At 39.3% G+C, this 12,599-nt stretch overlaps 1 protein-coding gene across 11 annotated transcripts in view; it reads right to left on the bottom strand.

The window, feature by feature from the left end:
* rgs3a (regulator of G protein signaling 3a) overlaps nucleotides 1-12,599 on the bottom strand; it is a 132,979-nt gene that overhangs the window by 46,535 nt on the left and 73,845 nt on the right. The window contains exon 1 of one of the 11 annotated variants that reach the window (XM_077497028.1): nucleotides 9,009-9,175. The exons of the other annotated variants lie outside the window; for them this stretch is intronic. The gene's annotated coding sequence lies outside the window, so the exon portion shown is untranslated. Of the gene's footprint in view, nucleotides 1-9,008; nucleotides 9,176-12,599 lie in introns of those variants that run through there. 11 annotated transcript variants of the gene reach the window in all.

Here is a 12,599-nt window from a genome sequence, read left to right as displayed (position 1 = left end):
CTCTAATAGCTCAGCTTGCCTGATTTTTCATTTATGTCAGCCGAAATGTAGCGCTACGTAAGAAATGTGTTACTTTTTTCATTTTACCATGGTGTTTGTTAAATATTGCGCACAGGTAATACACATAAAAAAAAAAAAAACAGGAAAAAAACGGAAACTAATACTAAAACTAATACTAAAATTAAACTAAAGCTAAGCATTTATTTAAAAAACAAAAAACAAAAACAAAAACAAAAAAAACTAACAGAACCACCCGGAAAAATAATTAAAACTAACTAAATTAATACACCTGGTATCAGTCCTCGGCCATCCCAACATAAAAAATAAATAAATAAATAATAATAATAATAAAAAATAATAAAACAGTTAACTAGAGAGGTTAGGCAACTTAAAAACATCCAATTTGATTACTGTATTTAGCATTTCGTATGTAATACATTCACATCTAGAAACAACAAAAATATTATCCTACCATTCCCAGTGCTACTTTACAGCTTTTGGCTGTTTTCCCTTTTTGCGATTAATCATTTTATTGTTTCGACCTCATAAGTTTACATTACCTCTTTATTTATTACGAGTCCTGCCCCCGTTCGCTCTAATGTTTGCACAGCACTGCGGTCGGCTCAGGTTGTTTTAATACAAGCTCATGTAAATCAATTTGATTCGATGCTGCGCCCTGCCAAGCAGACCACATAAATAACAACACCCGATCGCCACGATCATGCCCTAAAATGTTCACTTATTCGCACAACAGCGGCTGTGATTTAGCAGGTAGGGAGGGAGGAATGTTTGGAGTTGGAAGCCATGTCAAGTGGAAATGTGAAAGACTCACTGTGTAGAAGTCATATAGGTTTGTTTAAAGGAAAGAAAAGGCCCTAATGAGTCTGAGAGTGTGTCTGCTTGGGAGGTAATGTGATTACTTTAATGAATAAAAGCCAAATGATGATTGTATGCATTGCTGATGTGCCTCTTACTGTTACGCACAAAAGAGAAGCATAAGCAGATGTTTTTTTTTTTTCATGCTTCCTCTTTCGCCTTAAGGTGATCCAGAAATTTCTTCCTCCTCGGCGCTCAACTTAAAGCCCCCTTGTGACCACACTAAAGGCCCCATTGTGATGTTACAAGTGATGCATGGAGATGTATATTAACAATGAAGTGCACTTGCAGAAAAGAACAAACGGATCCTCCAGGGGAATTCAAGCTAGGCAACCCATTCCACTCACTGTGTTTTTTCTTAGTTGAAATGACGACCAGAATGCAACCCCAGCTCCAATTTTGTTTCATACGTTATACGTAGCATAACAGTTTTCCAAAAATCTATTTTTGTGTGCTGAGGTCGCATTACAATAAGCTATACAACAAAGTGAGCTGTCAACAATGTGATGTTTACATTTTCCTCTCCCACCTCACCGACCGTCACCTTTTGTCATGTCCTCACTAAAGAGGCTGTGACTGTTGAAGTCATGGTCAGAGACACAATGGAGCCACCTGTCACAAACACTTGCACCCTCTCACACACTCTCAGCACCGGACTCGCATAAAACAAACGACAAAGTCACGCAAGCTCGTGTGAAAGATTCCTTTTTAAAAGTGACGGTTCGCATTTGTCAACATTCATTTGAGAATCTTTTCACTGATTTTTTTTTTTTTTTTGGGAAGGGGGGGGGGCTTTATGAAAAAACTTGCATGTTTACATTTTTTTGTAACATTGCAAAATATGGAAGCATGGAACTGCCATGTGTCATGGTAATGCTACAACTGTGCATGCGCAAGTTAATACCTCATGGCTTTATAGAAATGCTTTTAGCAATTAGCCCTCATTTGCCAATATGTTCAAACAACGTGATTAATACGTTCAAACGACTTCACAGTACGTTTGCATGACATAGCTCAGTTAAAACTGTTTACTCCACACATTGTCACTTCCATAGCAAACAAGGAAGAAATGGCAAAATAATGTCTTAAAGTATGTATGATAATTATGACATTATAATAATTATTATATTTATTTTTCTATTTTTTATTTTTTAAAAGAGAGCAATGATGATAAGACGTTGAATCGGTAAAAAATAAAATAAAATAATAATAACAATAATAATAATAATAATAATTATTATTATTATTATATTATAATTCTCCTTTGGAAGCATTTCACCATATACGGTGAAAACAAACGGCAGATTGTATTGCTTTTGCCTGTGACCATCATACAAATGAGGCAGATTGTGATAGCACGCAAACAACATTTCATCACATTTTAAATCAAAATAAGCCTGACAAATCAAATTACAAGGATCCAAAGTCCAATGGTTTTCAATGAGTGGAAAACTTCACTCCACAGAGTGAACTGCCATTTTGACTTGTGACGGTCATTATCTCTGAATTGTCAATTGTGTTTATAATTTCTAGAGTTTGAGTTTCTTGAGTTGAGTTGACAATGGATAGCGACCGCAAACATATCAAGCTATAGTTGCCCGCTAAATCAACAATCAGACAGCAGGAAGAGTCGCACATTCATATGCTCCGTTCTCATCCCTCCACCCGACTCGCTCATCCAATCACAAATCCAAGAGGAGCCACGTTGCATTTGTGACTGGCAGTCAGCACGCTCGCTGCTTTGGCTCATGAAAGTTGTGTCAAACTAGTACTAAACGCAGCAAAAAAACTGTTGGAATCTATAACATCAGCTCAGCTGACATCATTCACCGTACTTACTTAACCATTGCAAAGCTAGCAGACTACGAAGTAGCAGACTGTCCCACCAGCACAGGCTGAGCGTCGGGACTCAACACCATTGATGTTACTCCTTTACATCAAATGTTCATTGTTTTACATCAGACTTGCCACTAAACAATGAGTAAAAGAGAGGAATAATAGTCAAAGAAGAAATACCAAATAAGCTAGGCTAACTGTTAGCTTTGGGGTGTTGACTGACTGATCAGAAGGCATGGGGTAGAGGATTGTTCAAATTTGTCCTGATAATGTGCTTAAGAAAGCACATAATATTAATACTAATGAACAATTGCTTATTCTGCTTTTTTTTTTTTTAATACAGTACAAGTTGTCAGCGATTAATTAACCACAGGTGAACCTCTGGTTGGAGAGCCCATAGATGAATGGCATAAAACAACATCATGGGAGAGGTCAATGAGGTGGTTATACTTAGAAGGGTTGCACTTTTGTATGTTGATGGACTATTAAAAGGATGAAGGTCTTCCTACAAACTCAAACACTCGGAGTAATGATCCGCTGCTGCGCCTTCGGAAAGCGATCTGGATACACGGGTCAGGCTGAGTCCATTAGGAATGACGACGTTCATCACATGTTATGATAGACTGTTACTCTTTCACAGGCCGTAATGACCCAGGTGTGCTTGTGAGTGTGAGTGGTTGTTGATGCTCCCAAACTTTTGGACTTTGTTAACACTGGTTAGCCATGATATTATTTACGATTACTGCTGCTAAGCATGTGCGTCGAAGACAGGTGGACTTTGATTGTCGACTTCATTGTGACTGGTTGACTATAATCATGTCAATTTTTTTGAATTTCTAATCTTTTGAAGACATCATGTATCTTTGGTGGACATAGTGGGATGCTCAGTAGGAACCATGCCCGAAATTTAAGTTAGTCAGAAGCTTTGGTTTGAAATTCCTAAGCTCATATACCGACACACTCCAAGAAGGGAATTCATCCATATTAGCCACAATCACAATTTTAGACAGGTGGATTACAGTAATTGACAGTGAGAATTGCATCAAAGTTTAAGGACAGTTTTGAGGATTTGCCATGTAAAAAGGGGGGGCATAACTTTCATCGTAGTTTACAACTTTCGAACTAAACTTATATATAAGTATTATTATTGTTTTTGTCATTGTTATTAACATTATTAACATATGGTTAGTGCTGTTATGAGTGAATATTGTCAATATCCAAGCAGTATTCCTTGTGATTTTCTGAAGGTCAAACGCTTGTAATAAAAATAGAACTGTAGGGCCACACAAACACACGCACACAGAGAGTCATGGACAGTCACTCAGGGACAATCGTGTGACCTCTGTCCTAGTTACCATGACAATGAGAGACCTATCCCTGGGGAACAGCTGCGCTCTACTGTGCCGCTTCCAAATGTTACATCCCCACCTATGAACTCTGTCATCCCACTTCTTTCCCCTCACTTCATGGCGAGGCACCTCCAGTGTTGCCTTTAATTTCCTGTGGTTGTTTTCGAGTAAAGCACAGTATTAAGGCGCATCAGCACTGGCCCTCTTCCTTCCACTTTACTTACAGCAACATTAATGCTTTAATGTAGCCACATGCCAAATCTGTGCACAATCTCAATAAATCTGACTCAACTCAATTAGCAAAGCGGTAAGAAATACAGCCAACTGCCAAACATGCGTTCTCCTTCCACTTCCTGGTTGCCTCCGTGCAGTCCCACACTCCCATATAGCCCTTCCAACCCCACGAATCCCAGCTGGATTTAAACAACACCAAGTTGGCTGTCACGATGTTTAGATTTGATTCCAACAAAACAATCTGCATGTTAAGTCATTTTTGATGGGTGACAAGGGCGTGGAAGTCGACGTATGTCTCTAAGATGTTTCAGTGGACTGACTTGCAATGCAAGGTATGGAAGCAGGGTTTTTCCTGGCTCAAATTGAGGCAGAGGTGGTACCATCCTGACTATGGGCGACTACTGATACCAGCTGTTTCTTCAGTAGTTGTTCCTTCGGGTCTTTTCGGTCTTTTCAATCAACACGGCTGGAGCGCTGTGTTGAGCAATGTCCCAGACTGGAGGTGGCAAGCAAATTAGGTGGAGGTGGCCGCCTCTTAATTTTGTACATAGGAAAAACCCTGGGAAGATAAAGTGAGTATTTGATGGTTGAAAATAGATAAATGGTATAAGAAGTGGGATAGATGGAACGACTGACTCCAGACGGCAATGAGGCACTCTGATAATCGGCATGGTGGACCTTTGTGCGCAATCGGATTTTATTTTATTGTGGTCAGTGGAGAGGTTTTTCAACCCATTAGATATGGTTACAATCCAGTTCGACCAAGCAACTTTTAAGAATGTTTTGTTGTCAGATGCTAAATTGTTGGTCCAATAGACAAGGGTTCAAATCAGAGTTGCAGGTGCTACTTTGAGTTCTGACAAAAATTTAGACCACTCATGGCATGTCCTGGTGGAAAGACCTTTGGTGTTGGCGACACTCAAAGGCTCTCAACGGACAAAATTTTAAATCGGGGTTGGGAGTGGTACTTCATTTAGCTCTGACAAAAGGTGCCAGAAATGTGGTTTCAAACCATGTGACCATCCAAGGAGAGAGTCCTTAAATTAATATGACCACATAGGTCATTTTGAAATGTGTAGTTTAGCGACCCCTATCGGCCATGTAAATAGCAAAACAAATATTAAACTGAACCATAATGGGAGTTACTGGGGCTCAAACCCGGGTCATAGTATATTGACTACATGTTTTGTAACGTCAATCATACTCCAACCTCAGTCTCTTCCTAACCTAACCTCAACCGTTAAGAGTCCCACGTATGTAAACCATGTTGAGCATGTTGCTTTTTAAGTGTCTGTGAAAAATGTGACGGCTAACTTTGAAATCATCAGTGTTCAAGTGTGAGTATTGGAAGGAATCCTCAGGACTGGAGACCGCAGGTATGAGCCACCTTTACGGGTCATGCTTAGTGCACAGATTCACTCCAACAGAGGTTGGCTGAAGTTTCTATTCCTCAAAGGTCTGTGGCAAATGGTGTTAGAAGTGGGATCTCTCAGCTTGACACTAAAGGTGAAGTGTCCCATGAGAAGCACCCTTGGGATAGGTGGCCCCAGACAAGCCCCAACGGAATTGGGTCTCTGTATAGGACAGCGGGTCAAGGTTTAGGCTCCTCAAGAATCCTGTCATTTCTGAAGTGGGATCTTTAAGCAAAAGAACACCTGTAGTGTGCCCAAATTGAAGTATACTTGGGCAAGTGACCACAGGTGGACCCGCGAGTATGGTAAGGCATTGGACTAATTACAATGGGGAACTGTATAGGACGTCGTTTGAGGGTGCTCCATCAGCGATATCATTGCTATACATGAACAATGCAAATAAATCCCTCCATTCATTAAAAATGAATGAGCACAATTCATCATCAAAAGCCATGTATATTTACATTGCGATATAGCATATTCTTGTATAACTATACCACTGGGTGTGTTGACGTGGATTGTTCCGTACATGCCAACAACAATCTGCACTCTGGTGATTTGAGAGCCATTACCGCTGCGTGTAATAGCAATAACGCGTTATGGAGGCGATGTATGGAGGATCCGTATAGCGGATCAATCTCAAAATGGACTTATTATATGCACAGCGATGAACCGGCCTCTTCTGACCCTCGATTTTCACAGACGGAAGAGCGACGAGGCAATCACCGCCATTTATCCATCTCGGGCGTCCATTCGGATGGGGCAAAGAGAAGAGGATATGACGGGCAACGGAAGCAGGGTGCAAGAGAACAAGTGGGGAACGGGTCGATGGATCAATGAAAACAAGGAGGTGCGACCATTATTGAAGACTGACTTCATGCTTCACGGGAGAAGTATTTCATAAGCAATATACGCTTCTCAGAGATTTGTCAATCCATCATCGTAAAAGTTTTTAGGGGGGGTATATAGTGGTGGAGGACTGGTGGTCCAAAGATGCAAAGGCGTTATTGATAGACACTGAAGGTTCACTGTGAGAATGGCATTGACGTAACTTGGCTTTACTGTGTGACGCCAAGCAGCTGAGGACAATGTGACCACTGAGCGCGCCTGGAAAAGGGCTCCTCACAAAGAACGAGCCGCATGTACAGTAAATTTGCGTTTGTGTGCTTCCTATGAAGTAGGCTTTTGACTCCATTGAATGCATCAAAGTCATGCTGGTCTTCTAAAGCCTCTTGTTCTTCCTTTTTCATTTCCGTCATAATGCTGGTGGGGTTTTACGGGTTATATAATTGACCATATATGGACAAACGATGTTGACGGGACATGCCTCTATCCTAAATAGGCATGTAACGATATCCAAACATCACAATACGATATTGTCACGATATGAAGGTCACGGTACGATAATTATCACGATATTGTGGGGGCGTTGGCGATATTTAAAAAAGATCACAATATTGTGAAAAATAGAGCTCATACTACAAAAAAGCACAATATTGTGCTTTTGTACATAACAGCAATGCATATAAACCACCTACAATCTCTAATAACAATATTGAGGCACTTATTAGGTCTGACAATTAGCATAGATTTTAAACATAGAAGGCCAAAACATCCCTAATGAAAATTAAATTGCACTAATAAACTAGCCACTAGAGGGGGCTAGAACTGCACAAATGGAAATCAACCTGACTTTTTTAACAGATGTGTTCCTTTTAAATATTGTGAACATGACGACGACGATATTGTGGCAGTTTTAATATCACAATATCACAATATTGCCCTTATCATGACATCCCTTATCCTAAATGGCTGAAATGTCATCAACCATATATTACTTTTGACCAATTTATGCTCACAGGCTTGGTTTTACTGGGTAACAGATTTTCATGATCTTCACTTATTGGTTGTCAGGTAGTGAGATAATTTTCTTGACTAAATGAGCTTTTGATTAATGTTCATTATAATAAATAACATTTTCCAGTCGCCTTCTATTTAAATGTCATAAAAGCCTACTAGAACATCTTCTGAACTTGATTTGAGGTTAATCAGAGGCACTTCAAATGATGGCAGATGTGTTTTGACTCCTATTATATCGGTTGTTTATTTTACTTACCCTCTTAAAAAGAAAATTCATGTAAGTTGTACACATTATATAAGTCACGTTAATGGTGGAAAAAGTTTCAAAATACTTTATCTTGGCCTCATTTTTTTTTATATCCCAAAAACATGGCACTTGAACTGGGGATGTTTAAATACACTATCGACCCATCTCTTGGCGCTGGGCTACAAATTTATAACAAAATAAAATCTGTCAAACCAGCAGGTTGTACTTGCAGACATTTGCATTTGGGGGGGGGGGGAAATGCATCAACTGACTTGTAAATCACAATAAACCAACAAAACGGGCTAAACTGAGAAGGACCATTTTTCTTTGTGTGTGAAAAATAGGGACCAACAGAAGGCTCTGAAGCACGCTGCTGTTTGAAGGTTAACATGTAACAAACAGCTAATTTGTTCAAGCGAGTGAGGCGATAAATCCTGCTGCGTGTGTACATGTGAGTCCGCGCATGTGTGCGTGTACAACGAACAGTGTCTCCTATTGATCAAGGACAAGCGGAAGATGGGGGGGCTGAAGGGGAGGACGCATCTCAGATGCAAATCTCCAATGTAAAGCTCGTCTTTCCAGTCCATTAGTTGTCCATCCACACGACACACAGCGCACCCCTCGCGTGTTAGCTGTGCCTCCTCAAATAAGAAAATAATCCCCATAATTCCCCTGGTGATGATACCAGAAAGGCAATTACACCCAAGTGTGCTTCCTCCCCTTCCACTTGCTCTGTTTGCTTCCTCTCTCAAGTCTCTATCTTCCTATAACATGTTTCAGAGTGTTGTTAATGCTCTCGCTTTAACATCTGCATTGTCTCTGGCAGGGCTGGATGGGCTAATCCAGTGTCACTTGTAGCCTGAGCTGGGATGTAAACAGCTGTGAAGGTTTATAAATCTTGCTTATCCTGAAATGAGGAGGAAATATTTAGTTATGCTTAAAAAAAAAAAAAAAAAAAAAAAGTAGAGAAGAAGACCAGAGGAGTGTGCGTATGACACATGCTGCAAACAACTCTTGCCATAAAAGATTCCCAATGAGAAATAAGCCTTTATTGCTTTTTCCCTATCTCTTCCTGCACATCTAACCAGTCATATGAGCACACCACTCCCTGCCCGGCAGGAGCAAAACAACACTTTTTTTTCCTTCTTGCTCAGACAAGAAAAAGTCATGTAATTCAAAGGACATCCTTCCTACCTGGCGAGTGGAAGTCGTCCCGAGTTTTTGATGTCCACTAAAAGGTCATGAAAAAGACTCCGCACGTCCCCATTCAAGTGGCCTACTTCCTTTTCCCGTCAAAGTGAGCGTCGGCGGAGGCTCGGCTGCGATTGTGTCAGTGTGGGCTCAGCCGACAAGAGAGCGAACGCAGACGAGGAGAAGGATGGAGAGAATAGGATGGGGGGGGGGCAAGGAATTAGAGGGAGGGGAGAGTGAGTGCCCGCGAGGCGAAGAAGGTGGACTCCCGAGTCTTGGTAACGAGAAGAGACAGTTGAGCACCGAGAAGAGAGAGCGTGGATGTTTTTTATGTTTGGATGCCAACTGGTCCATAATGAACTCAGCGGACGCATCGCTAAGCACATATTATTACATCCTTTGGCGGTTTCTCCATCTATCATTGCCGTTTACGAGCCTTACATTAACAGCGTTGGTAATTACTGCCATAATAGTTACAACACAATTATGTTAAAGTCTGGAAACTACATCTGTAATGCTGAAAGGATCATTATTATGGTTTTTGTTCTCAACTCTCAACGATATGTCACCGGTGCAGCAGGTTAATTGGCCCTCTCTTCACTAAGTAGTCCAGGTTTACTATTAAAACACCCGTTGACAAAACCCCACCCAATCTTCATGCATACCACCAGCTGCATTCTCCGTTCCAGCAGTTAAATGAGCCTCTTTGTTCCCATTTCTCCCAAGAAACAGCGTTTAAAAAAATAGTAAAGGAAATGATTTCTGCACCTATTTTCAGCCTGTTACGAACTTTTAATACTTTATATACAATGAATGATGTGATGTATTTTGTAAATATTGTTGCATCGTACGGTTTGCTGTTCATGTATTTATTTGTATTTGCTTTTATTTTTACTTTGTTTTACTCGTCTTTCTGCAGTCAGATTGCATTGCTTTATCTGGATAAATAAAAAATCAATACATTTAAAAATTAAAAAGGTGAATTATTGCATTCCTATACAAAATGTCAAGAAATTAAAAGTCTGAATTTAAAAAAAAGAAGTAATCCGGATGATTCCCTCAGAGACAAACAGTTTCAGTGAGTTTGCTAAGCCTGCTATGTGCTACAAGGTAGCCGGCGTTCTGTAGCCAACAATATTTAGAAACTTTTGGATGTGCTAAAAAGCAGAGAAATTAGTTCTTATGGCAGGAGTAGTAGTTTTCAAAGTCAAATGTATCATATGTGAGAAAATGTCAAAATTTATCTAGAACAAAAGTTACAGTTTTACCATGATAAAGTTGGTTTTGGGTACGAGTACAAAAATAAATTAAAAAAAATAAAAAGTCATTGCAAGTTTGGTCCTGTATGGAATTAAGTCAAAATCTTTTGAAAAATAAAATTTTTCTGCTACCAAAGAAGCCATCATCTCATGAGAATGATTATATTTTTTGCAACGGAAAACAGTTATGACTATGTTTTTGAGCAAACAAATGTAAATTTTATCAGACGAAAGTCTGACTTTCTGGTTAAAGAGCTATAATTATATAAAACAAAATTTTTGAGGAAAAAAAGTTGTAATCTTACACGTATAAAGTCGTATCTTTTCGTTCCTAGTCTATAAATTCATTTTACGAGAAGAACGTCACAATATCAAAAATACTTTTACATTTTTTTCCTGAATCAAGTCGCTCAGAAGAATAAAAGCCGTAAAAATTAGTGACAATATGAAAAATATTGTTTTGTAATGTGCTGTTATGCAACAGAACAAAAATTTTGCCATAATCATACTCATCTGTTTAATTGTTACATTATTAATATCTTTTTCTTTGTTGTGACTACTCACAAGAAATCACATTTTTCCTTGACAATTTGTCATTATTCCGTATATTATCACTATATTGCTACATAACAGCACGTTACAGTACAGGCTGGTAAATGCCTCCTTATTCCTCTGCCTGTCGTCTGGGTCACGGTGCAATATGTATTGAACGACTATATATAGACCTGTTTGCACACTATAATTACACTGAGTCATACGTTGCCGCCATATCCTTGACATGAATGACCCATTCTGGTTCAGTGTAAACAAAACGATTTCAAAGGCTGCTCCACGACATTTCCATTTAGTCCGCTATGCAAATTATATGCATTTAGGCTGTGAATGGAAATCAAATCCAACTTTCTGGCATTTCACCTTTGAGGTGCTGACTAGGGATGGGGCACGAGATCCAAATCGCAAGAATTTGCAACGTTCAAGAGAACTGTTTCATTTGATCTTCTGTCGGTGGCAAGCTGTCAGCCCAGATGGAATCTTCAAGATGTCACACCACAAGCTTTGTCACGTTTTTTTTATGTTGTTGCAACACACCCTCGTGAGAATCGGAGCATAAGTAGTCGGCAACGAGAACAACTACAGAACAACTCCATGAACATGTAATATTTGTAACCTTTTAGTGATACACTCCAAAATTTCTATACACAACTTTGCAGAGGCCCAACAATGCACTGCTACTTCACTAGGGATGTTTGATACCAATTGTTTCAGACCGATACCAAGTACCACTAGTATTTTGATATATAAAATGCCCCCCCAAACAACAACAACAACAACAACAAAAAAAGACATAATTCTAACAGTGATTTTCTTTAACGTTGCAATTTTCTATTCTTCTAATTTATAGTTCCTGGTGCCAGCCTGATAATGATACCTAGTATCGGTACTTGCCCATCCCTAATAGATTCCATGTGAACTGATACATGAAAAATAGTACTATTTTTTTTTTATCCTGGATCCCATATGAAGCATCACATCAAAATTGCACCGTTTATTTCATGCCCTGCTTCCTTTCAACAGATACGTCAGCTATGTGCGCCACTATGCAACATATTTCCGTATCCACAGCAGTGACAAAAGAAAATCCTAGATCCATGCTTTATCTTTAGAAAAATAGTTTGGCTCAAGTTCATAAATGTATTTATGTGAACTAGTACACTGCCCAAGACCCATATAATCAAAAGTGAAAATAAATACAAGAGCTACAACTTTATCTGAATCCATAGCGAAATAGTTTCTTCTGTGACCCACTACTTCAAAGAGTCAGCTGTGTGAATCACTACACGACTATCAACAAATGTGAAAGATCTACAACTAAGATGAACAGTTAGAAAGTCATTCATGAGAACCGCTATATCACCAATGCCTTACAGAAAGAAAACTGGAATTCTGGATCCACATCTGAATCTCAAAATAAAAAATTGTGTAGCTTGCTCTGCGACCCAGTTCTTTACAGAAGAATACTCAAGAGATAGCTATGTGGAAGACTATACTCCCAATGGCCAATACAGGCAAATGTGCAAAATAAATCCTTGATTCTCATCTTTATTAACACCAAAATGTAATTGCTTCCTCCATGGCTCACTTGCAAAGGATATTAGAGTCAGCTATGTAAACCACTACACTTCCAATAATCTGTGGCAAGGAATTTGTATGACTAAATCCTGTATTCACACAACATAAATCAAAACATGTTTTGTCGACGCCAAGCTATTTTACACAGAATATTAAAGAGACAGATATGTGAACCACTACACTGTCAATTGCCACATTTCTTGCA

This window comes from Festucalex cinctus, chromosome 15 (assembly GCF_051991245.1).
Source record: "Festucalex cinctus isolate MCC-2025b chromosome 15, RoL_Fcin_1.0, whole genome shotgun sequence".
Lineage (NCBI taxonomy): Eukaryota > Metazoa > Chordata > Actinopteri > Syngnathiformes > Syngnathidae > Festucalex > Festucalex cinctus.
Note: the sequence above shows the minus strand (reverse complement) of the source record. Positions and strands in the feature narration are given on the sequence as shown.